At 32.6% G+C, this 11,219-nt stretch overlaps 1 protein-coding gene across 1 annotated transcript in view; it reads left to right on the plus strand.

Moving 5' to 3' along the window:
* The first annotated feature begins 483 nt into the window (after positions 1-483).
* The window catches only part of LOC118733988 (homeotic protein ocelliless-like), a 65,816-nt gene continuing 55,080 nt past the window's right edge, over positions 484-11,219 (plus strand). The window contains exon 1 of the mRNA XM_036463654.1: positions 484-1,369. The gene's annotated coding sequence lies outside the window, so the exon portion shown is untranslated. The remainder of the gene's footprint in view (positions 1,370-11,219) is intronic.

Here is an 11,219-nt window from a genome sequence, read left to right on the forward strand (position 1 = left end):
CATTCTTACAGTAATGGCGGCCGGGCAGTGCGAACGTACGAACGTATATACATATACAACAGTGGCTGCAGAGTGCCATATACATACATATTGTTGCTTCCCTTCGACACGAAGCATCTCTTTCGTACCTGTTTGCTTGCATTGCACTGAGAAGTCGACAATATGCTGCGCGAACTGACTTCTTTCTGCCTCTCCCTCACACTCATGTCAGTGTTCGGGTTTTATGTGTATCACTGAAGCGCTTCGCCACGCAGCACCACTAGCCTTTCACTTCGCATACACCGCACCTATGCGAACACATTTACCGTCCGTTCCCTTTCCTGGAACACACGTCTCACACGCAAATACTCGACTTGTAAAGCAACAACACGCACGCAAACACACACCTAACAAATCGGGTTTTCCGTCGTCGACCAACACCAACCACACACAAAGGTGTTGCTTGTTTGTACGCAGCACCGCAGTCAGTCCGAAAGTTACGTTCGATCAGTTCACTCGGTCTTTGTGGAGCGTTATCGTCATTGTCGTTGTCGTTTTCCGCTGCGTTATCCACCGTCTCTCGCCTGCTGCCGTCACTGTAGTCATTATTGTTATTATTATAAAGCCGTGTTCTTGTCTACAGAGCAGTGCAGGTTAAATCTCGGTGCGTAGCTTTCGAAAAAATAAAAATACCGTTTCATGATTATCAGCGGATAGTACTAAAATTGCAAATTTTTGCGCGAATTCTCAAATTTTCTCAACTAAAAGTGGTCGAAAATACCGTAATAGGTATTTACAAAATAATAAAAAAAAACCCTGTAAGAAACAGGAAAAAAGTTCACAAAAAATGTGCAAGCAGAAACTAAACAGTCGCGAAAACAAAAGATAAAACAGCTTAGCAGCAAATGATGCGAATTTAAAAGCATGAAAGTGCTGTGCAGAATTTCATAATGTGTTCATAGCACGCGAAATCGCATACGAAGGATAAACAAACAAACGAAATAAAAAAATAAAGTTAATAATAAGCTAAGCGTAAAGTTCGTGTAAACATTCAGCAAACAGTAAAACAGCATTGGATTATCGACTTGGCGCAAATTGTTTAAGGCAAAAGCGAACACGTAGAGCAAAATAACAAATTAAAAATTTTCAAGTGTCTGTGCTTAGAACGAAAAAAGTTTACTGTAGAATTCCAAATAATAGTGAGTTATAAAAAATTTACTTTTCGAAACTTTATTGCAAGTGCAAAAGTTGACATTTTAGTCATTGTGCCTGTGCATCGTTGCTTCTATATTTGGAATACCTGTAAGCTTTCAGCCGTCACCAACGCAAACCACAACTGAGCCGTAACCTAGCCGTAGGGGAAACAGCTCCAACGTTAAAAAAAAGTTTGGTAAGTGTTAAGCAAGAAAAAAGTTGTCTAGTAAATTATAAAAAATGCCGCCGTCAAAGGGATGTGAAGAAAACGGACCCGGATACAAATAGTTGATTTAAATAATAAATAAAAAAAATCATACGTTATTTGCTGAACTCCAAAACTCTGAAAACAAAAGGTGTCTCGAGTTCGGGTTGGCCAGTTTTCAGTGATTTTCGAGTAATGATTTCAATTTCATTAGCGGTATCTACTGGAGGGCCGCTGTGGCTGAGTGGTTAGAGATGCGTACTACCGCCACTCCGTAGAACCTGGGTACGATCCCTAATCCGAGCAACAATTAAATTAGCAAACGGTTTTTCTAATAGCACTCGCTTCTCGGCAGGTAAACCTTAGAGTATATTTCTCTCATCAAAAAGCTTCCCATCAAAACCATTTGCCGTTCGGAGGCGGTCCCTCGAATAACGAAAAGTAAATCTTACGAATTCGCCCTAAAATAAAAAAGAACGTCTTTGAAAACCACAATAGGCCTTAAATGTTTCAGAATGTACAGTCTCAACCTTATTAAAACAACCTATTTAAAACACATTTATTTTTCCAAAGTTTGCCTAATCCTTTGCTCTAGGATGCATTATGAAGTGAAGTTTAGAAAATTTTAGAATGAGGTGATTTGCTGGGAATCATACTTCGTTATATCAACATTTTTAACAGAAAACGACTCCCTTGCATGTTTAAAGCTGTAAAATTTAGATTAGAAATGCATAACAACAACAACAACAGGAAGGGGTGACCCGCGTTCGGACTGCTGAAACTCGATTCGGGAGTAAATGACTCGAAACATCGGAGCAAAACGGAAATTTTCGATGCAGATTAACATTTTTTTATTACATAAATAAATATTATGTAAAAGGAGAAGGTTTTACATCTTTAGGTACTTTTTCATTCCATAAAAATATTTTTTTTATACAAAAGCATTATTTTGCATATGTATGTATCGTCGTTTAAAGTACAAAACAGCGTATCAAGAAAATGCAAAACCTCGTATGAGAAGTTGCCCAAATTTTGTATGAGAGTAAAACTTGTCTTATTTCATAACGGGTCTCTCTTTTATCCCTAATTTCTTCTTCTTATATCTAAGTATCGATATTTAATAAAATTGGATAAGGGCTAGATATATGTCAGGTGATTCCGGTGAGCAAATATTGTCAGTAACGCAGTTTTGCAGAACCACGATACGCGGTTTTGTACTTTAAAAGACGATATGTAAATATATTACAGGTAGTTTTTCAATTCATCACATTGTGTTTACATTGTAATTGTAAAACATTGGCAAGCAATGCTTGTAAATCAGCGTAATCTCTAAATATTAATCAAAACAAACTTGCCATCAACAAATTTATAATTAAAAAAAAAATAAGTAAATTATCAGACGGCGCACACTGGTGATGCCCCATATAAGCGGGTGCTCAAAATTCGGGAATCATTTTCTTTCCATTAGACTCGCTTGAACTACTTTTTTTAGAGAACATTTTTGGCGTCTTAACCCATTATTGATCATGCATTAACCCATTGGTTTTTGTAATATCTTATGTAAAGTTAATTTGATTTTATTATTGTGCAAATTATGAATAATTTAACCCATTTACGACTTTGACTTAACGCATCGATGACCATATTTTAACTATATTTAGCCAATTTTTTATAGAGTTATTTCCCCAGCTAATTTTATTAAAAATAGGTAAGCTTATGTTACAATATAATCAGGAAGAACGAGTGCTTTAGATTTGAGGATAGCTTTATCTATGAATTCGCAATACTTAAAACTAAGTTAAAAGCTATAAAATGTAATAACAGTAACATAGTGTGAATTTGTTGTAATCACTAGGAAAGCGCTTGAAACAGGTGAAGTCATTTATACAGAAGTTTGTTAGATAGTAAAAGACAGGAAATACTAGATACAAAAATTTACGTTTCAATGTTAAACATAAAGGGATAAATGCATGGTCAAAACAAAGTTGAAAGTAAAAAATTCGAAATTATTTTTAGTTTCGTCTTTGATTCGACTATGAATATGCCCCATTATATTTTAAATTTAAAGAGACTTACAAATTAAGCACACAAATTATCGAAAAGCAAGTAATGTATCTAATTAAAAACATTAATTAATTCAAAAATCAGCTTTATTTTTAGAAAAAAATTATTTAAAATAAAGTAAAAAAAAAGTGATTTTTAAGACAAAATCAAAACCAACTCGTTAATTTCTTCATGGCCCAATTATCGGATCTAAATTATAGGACCACCCTTGATGTACCACCTTTCCGATGAAAATAGAATTATCGAAATCGGTTAACGTGGCTCAAAGTTATGCGGTAACATACATAAAAAATAAAAAAAAAATCCGACGAACTGATAACCTCCTACTTTTTTTGAAGTCGGTTAATAAAATAAATAGTCAAAACTTTTCAATATGTGGGTCTCTTATAGTTATGATACGCACTATTAAGGATTTTGAATATGAAGTTTTGTAACCCATTTAATTGTAGTACATTAAAGTGCAAGTTTGAAATAGCTAGGACTTACGTATTTCCATACGAAGTATGTTCGACGATTTTATTATATGGAGAAAATGAGCGACACTTTCACCAAAAACTTGCCAAAAATCAACGGTATTTCCTAGCTACTTCAAACTTGCACTCAAAATCTATAATTAAGATAAGCACGATATAATGAAAACTGTGACACTTATTCTTCATAGTCAGAATCTAAATCCCATCCAAGCCCCGTTAAACTAATATAATTCGCTTCAAGTTCTACTAACTTCATTGCTTCAGCAAAGAAAGATCTCCGGTTGGTGACCATTGGAACAATTGCGAGTAAGTAATCAGAGGGTCTAATGAAACAAGCAATCTATTAAAAATGTCTCCTAAATTCTCAGCGCGACCCGTTTTCCTACTATATAGATCTCTATAAGGTTTTCAAAGTCCTTGCTCGAACTAAATCCGCTTCTCATTAAAGATTTTAAAGTCCTTCTTCGAACTAAATCCGCTTTTTATTCATTGAGCAACCTCAAAATAAGTAGTAGTAAGAAGTATATGTTTTTGTTTTTAATTAAAGTCAAAGTGAAATTTTTAAAACCAATTTATTTAAAAATGCGCAAAGTGCTTTTGGTTTTGAACCCGGATTCTTAGTAATGAAGGAACACACTTTATTGCAATACTGTCAAATTTAAAAGCGCTTTGCGCATTAAAAAAAAGTGATTTTGAAAATTACACTTGCAAAGAACAGAGTTTAGTTTAGTTTTTTTTAATCATATTTTTTTTAACACATAATTTCAAACAAAATGCACCAAAAGAATAAATAAACTTCATTTTAAGTAATGGAAAAAACAAAATAACGAAATATAATACTGCTTTCTTACAGTAACAATTTGAATTGCACATTTTAATTTCTCAGTTTTGAAAATTCAAATTTGTCAAGTTTGGACACGCATATCTCCCAGCCGAAAAACAATAGAAAGGTGAAAGCTTACCCCCAAATGTAGAATTTAACGGGGAATAAACCTGTGTTTTTATTTTTCCAAAAAAAAAACATTTTTTAAGCACTAAATTTTGAGCACGCTTGGCCCCAGTGTGCGGCGTACAAATTTCTTAAACTGAACTTTCAACTGTTTAGACATTAAGGGCTGCTTTCTTCAACTCAACTTAGTTTTGCCAATTTTTTAGACTTAGTCAAGTATAAGCTGTGTAAAAAGTAGGCTAACTTTTGACTTAAGTCAAAAAAATTGATAAATTAAGTTAAGTTGAGTTGGAGAAACCTGCCCTAAGCCTGTTCCTGTATTTATTTTCAATGAGATTCATCGCTGAAAAAGTAAAAAAAATCAGAGCATATTTTAGGTCGAGCGGAGTAGGTAGTAGATTTTAAATTAAAAAAGGCAATCGGAGTAAATCTACTGCGATAGGAGCAAAATCCGGACGCTGGATGAAACTTCAATTACTGGATTTGATCCAAACATTGAAAGCTAAATAAAAACTCTTTGGGGTATCATTACTATGCGAAACACTAAAATTATAGGCAGTTTCGGCTCGCATTGCCATGGTCTATGGCACATAGGGTTGAGTCAAGAGCTTCGGTGAACAAATCCAATTTTTGGGAAAAAATGTCAGTTACGCGGTTTTGCAAAACGACGATAGGCGGTTTTGTACTGTAAACGACGATATGCATGTATGTAATTTTCTGCAACTACCAATATTTCTAATATCTAACATTCTCTATTAACCACCGAACATGTCATAGTGACTATTTACTGTCTGTTAGCAATTTTCAGACACATACATACATACTGTCTGCACTTTTGATTTTAAACTCGTCATTCTACATATTTTTCTTCCAATTTTAACAGCAATAAAATCATTATGTAATTGACTTTTTGACTTGATCAATATGCAATTATTTTCTAGAATAACAGCTAATTCTTTTGAACGTATTCACCAACGCGCGAAAATTACAACTAGCGTAATTAACTTAGCGCGGACAACTCGTTTTCAAACCGCTTACCTATACCTCCAAGGAAAGTTAAACTATGACATTTTTATAAGGAAAAAAATTATACAAAAACTTTGCCAGCAAAGTATGTATTTAATTTAGTTGTCAAGGTTAAGAATGGCTACTGTTCGTTGTTTAAACATTGATTTGAGTTTTAGAGTTAAAGGTAGGGTACCTAAATGACTGTATTTACTTTTGTATGTATGTTTTTACATAAATATGTATGTATGTATGTTCCGACCTATCTCTCAGGCAATAATATGAACCTGGATTGTACCTACATGCGAAGAGTATGTACGAATTTTCAACATATAAATGCATTTGGTAGATTCAAAAGGTATCATAACTAGTCATATTGTCCTTCTGGAATAAATTTTATAAAGGCTGTAATAATTCTTATTTGATTTACAATAACTGCATCACAGTCTCAGACTCTTTAAAATATCTGACTTGAATTCAACTTTTCGAACAGGTGGTAATCCTCTTACAACACCTCAAAACATATTTTGATATTTCATGTAGATTGTGTATACGCAAAATAAATTCGACATTTCAAGCAGGTGGCAACCCTCTTCAAAATATTTTCAAACTACTACCTTCTGCAACTCCTTTCGTTTGGCTCCGATATAACAAAGCTTTTCAAACCCATTTCGATTGATTTTTTTTAATAATTTAATAATTGTTCAAAATGTGGCAACGGTTTTCGAAAAAATGAAACCAGTCAGCACATTCACAGGCCAAGAGCTTTAATTTGACACCACACTATTGAAAATCGAGCTAACGGTCCAGATCTTATGTCCTGGCCAAAAATAGAAAGAGTAGAAGAAATATTTGCGGACGTGAAAACTGTTGTAAACATTTTTGCTCAAACTGCATAGCCCGGTTATAGCTGAGTGTGCACTAGGAATGTTAATCCCGGGATCCCGGCCTTATTTAGGTCCCGAAAATCCCGGGATTCTTGGCATATAATCCCGGGCTTTTCAGGATATGTAATTTGCTCGGATGGAAATAATAGAAACTTCATTTTCTTGACCAGTATAACCTATATTTCTTTTTTTATTTAATAACTAATATTTTTTTATAAATGTCTAGCTCATTATACATATAACATCCTGCAATAAGTAGTAAATTTTACACACAAATTATAGTAAAATTGCTTGCATAGTTTTTCACTCTGACGTCAGTAATCCAAAAATGATTAAAAAAAATTCAGTGCTTAATGAAGAATTATGGGTATCAAATCAAATAGAAAATTCTGTATAATTTAATTAGATTAAATTTTTTGGTACATAAGGACTGGAAAGTATTGAAAATATCCTTTTAAAATATTTGCAATATTTGCTTTTGATAAAACTATAAGTTAAGGACTTATATAAACTTGATAACATCCTCTAGTTTTATCCTTCTAACTTTATCAGCCTAAAAACTTATCTATTCGTCCTTATGAATCCAAAAAATTTCAATTTTTTAAATTCTAAAGAAAGAAAATATTTCAAAGAAGAAAATAAATCCTGACGTGAGAGCGAAAAAATAAAAACGCCACTTTAAATAAAAAAGCAGGTTTCAAACCCATTAATATATTTTTTTTTTTATAATAGATTTGATAGAAGCAATTTTTTCGATCGATTGTTGAAAAGTAATGAATATCTAAATCCCGGGACTAATCCCGAGATCCTGGGATTGTGATAACTATATCTCGAAAATCCCGGGATCGCAAAAAGCGAAAAAATTAACATCCCTAGTGTGCACAGGCGCTTGTTATAATTTTAGAGGCTTCAGGAGATCACAGGATCAATTACCGTCTGACGCAACGTATTAAAGCTGTTTAAAATGTTTTTCTAACAAATAAATAGATTTTAAACCCACTAAAATCACATTTTAAGTGCAGAACCAAAGCGTCTCCAAAGAAAAAATGTAATTGGCTAATCATTTTCTGTACCTTTAAAAACATATGTATTTCCTAGAGTCCAACCGATTCCCAATTTTTGACCGATGCCAATGCCGATTCTTGATCAACCTCAACATAAATTCATTCAAGAACAAATGTTTTTGATAAACTTTTAAAATAACAAAAGAAAAACATAAACAAAATAACATTACAAAACAAATAGTCACTCAAGAATCTATTCACTAATTCATGTAAAAGTATGTATTACAAGTAATTTTTAGCAAAAAATTAACCGACTTAAAAAAAATATATATATCTATATATTTCATGATTCAATGATCGGATCTAAACCAAATTAGTATTTCCGTTGCAAAAAGAATTATCGAAATCGGTTGACGTGGTCCAAAGTTATGCGGTAACATTAGGGCTGCCAGATATCTCTGTTGCCAAACCGGGACACTTTAGGAAGGGCCTCTCGCTCCCTTCTCTTTCATTTCGACGTGTGAAAGGATGTAGTGAAATTTTATTTTGACAGACAAAAACAAAAACATAAAAACATGAGCTAATGACATCATTACAACGTACGCCAACAAAGCAAAACAACTTATCACAACTAAAGCACAGAGAATTTTTCGCAATGCATGAACCTTTTTTTATTCTTTATAAAAATACAGTTTATACTAAATATATGAAAAAAATAAAAATAAAATTGTTAACCTGTGTGCTAAACTCGGGAAAATTCAATAATTTGCATACAAATGTACATTCCAATCAGACTTTTTATAAAAATTATATATTATAAATGAAGTTTCGCAGCCCATTAAATTTTAGTTGATTTTTGGTATTGTTTTTACTGATAGTTTCTTCCATACAAACTATGTTCGATAATTCTTTTTATATGGAAGACACTGTCAGCAAAAAAAAAAATAAATGCTAAAAATCAACGAAATTTGCTGGCAACTTTAGACTTGCACTTTATTAATTGGCTCAAAAGCTACATTTTCAAAATTTTTCTAAAAGATCTGATTAGAAATTGTGATCTGATGAAAGAGCCTCCGAGCCAATAATTTTGTACGGCACTGTACTTATAAGTACTCTAGGTTTCATGAAAGAAAGAAACTTAAGTACAAGACAACATAAAAATATCAGTCATATTTTTCGTTGCCGTGAACTTGTTTCAAAACTTCTGTCTTTTCCTTAATATAATTGTAAAACTCTGTGCACGTCATTTTGAACGTATTTAGGTACATATACTAATTATCAACTATTGCTTGTGCAAAGTTCAACTATCTCGAAATGTGACTATTTCACAAATTAAACCAGTGCACTGAGAGAAAGAAGTTTAGAATTAAAAAAGGGTGCTAAATTAAAAAAATACGCATATGAAAGAGCACCAACCCAACTCGTAATACATTTAAGTATACAAATTTTAGTATTTAGTATAGAAATATTCAATTCAAATACTCCCATATTAAAATGAAGCGATTTGCAATTACCGATTGCTTTTTCATAATTAAGTTAAAAAAATATTTAAATTCCATGCTGGTTGTAATGGGAATTGAGCCCTGACCCTCTGGAAATTAGCAAATTTTGGCAAGCATCCTCGCGCACTCAGCTACAGCCAGACATGTAAATGTGCATTTAATTGTTGAGTTTGAATCAACACTACGAGTGCGTGTTATGAAAGTATTATTTTTAAATACGAACATTTTTAAACGATAATCAAATATAAAATATTCATGTTTACTATGCGTTATTTTCCTCAGTGAATTCATAACATTTTTCTGAATATTACAACGCTTTTTTTTGGACCGGGACACCGGGACAAATAGTCTAAAACCGGGACATGTCCGGGAAAACCGGGACGTCTGGCAGCCCTAGGTAACATACATAAAAAAAAAAAATAAAATATTCCGACGAACTGATAACCTCCTCCTTTTTTGGAAGTCGGTTAAAAAGTAGTATATCGCCTATGCATACATATCATTGCAATACTTTGTCCATAGTCTTTTTTTATTCCATAGTCGATTCGAAATCACATTTCTTAGTTGTACTCATAGTAGTAAAAATATGCAGCTTCTGCTGACTATAAGGGTGCTCTATTGAATACAATTTGTTAATATACAGTAACCGTAGATTTTTAATGATAAAAGTATTTTTGTAACGTAAACAATTAAACAATCCAGTGAAAAGAACCCGTAGGATTTAGGAATTTAGCAATTAATTGCAGAATAATCGTAACAATAGTTACAGTAACGACATTTTAGCATTCTTTGACTATTTCTCTTTCGTTTATTTAATGTTTCTTATTTTTTATATGAAAGTGTAGATCTTTATCTAACAAAAACCATGTTAGTAAAAATTTCAAACTTTTTCTTTAAACATTCTGAGTATACAGTTTTGTAGCCCATTCAATTTTTAGATCATTGATTTTTGGAATTTATTTTTGGGGAAGGTGTAGCGGATTTTCTTCATACAAAATAAATTTTTGAAAGCACTTTATTTGGAAGAAAATGCGTGAAAAAAAATTTTCAAAAGTCAACACCTACTTCAAACTTGCACTTTATTATACTAAAATTTAAAAAACTGCGTACTCAAAAAAATTCTAAAAAATCTTATTAAACCGTTTAAAATTTTTATGAAGATTTATTAAAATGAAGACGCACCTGAAAAGCTTTCAGAAATAGAATCGGTAAATGTATGAAATATACGGATTTTATCTGAAATTATTTGCATTTTTGGCCACATTAACGACTCGATCTAAAGCAGTGGTTCCTTATCGGTGGACCTCGTATTTTATTGCGTGGTGTTTTGCGTGCAGCCCGGGTTGCGCTACAGTTGAGAGCCGGTTAAGTAGCGAAATGTATGTATGTAACTCGGTTTGTTCCTTTCGCTTTATGGTTTAATTAAAACTATGAGAGGAAGTTCAAGCATTCTTATATTAGAACTAAATAAATTGAACCTTTAACTGCAAGTTTCGGAAAGCGTGAACGTGCAGGACACGAGCATTATATCTGTATACTCAGATAAGATCAGTGCATTTATCGCTTTTTTTCTGCGTTTGATATGCTGAATAAAATTATTGACGGAGAGAGCACTGAATTTAAAGAAAAAATACAAGAGAACATTACATATATTGCAATTAAAAAACTTGAAAAATGAATTCAATCACTAATTTCCTGACTGCAAGGATATAAGTTTAGGGAAATGGATCTGCAATCCTATTGTTGCAAGAAAAAGTGATTGAAATCCAACACGCTAATAACTTGAAAGATACATTCAGAATGGCAATTATTTCTGTAAATTTTTAGACCCAAAAGCTGAAATTAGTCAGCTGATTTCTTCCTTCTATAGATGGTTGCCACTTCGTCAGTTTTGCAGATAAGACAAGAAAAGTTATAAGTTCCTATTCAAAATACGTTTAAAATATTTCAAATTTAC

The sequence above is a fragment of the Rhagoletis pomonella genome, unplaced genomic scaffold (genome assembly GCF_013731165.1).
Source record: "Rhagoletis pomonella isolate Grant_MI unplaced genomic scaffold, Rhpom_1.0 Rhpom_scaffold_00002, whole genome shotgun sequence".
Taxonomy (NCBI): domain Eukaryota; kingdom Metazoa; phylum Arthropoda; class Insecta; order Diptera; family Tephritidae; genus Rhagoletis; species Rhagoletis pomonella.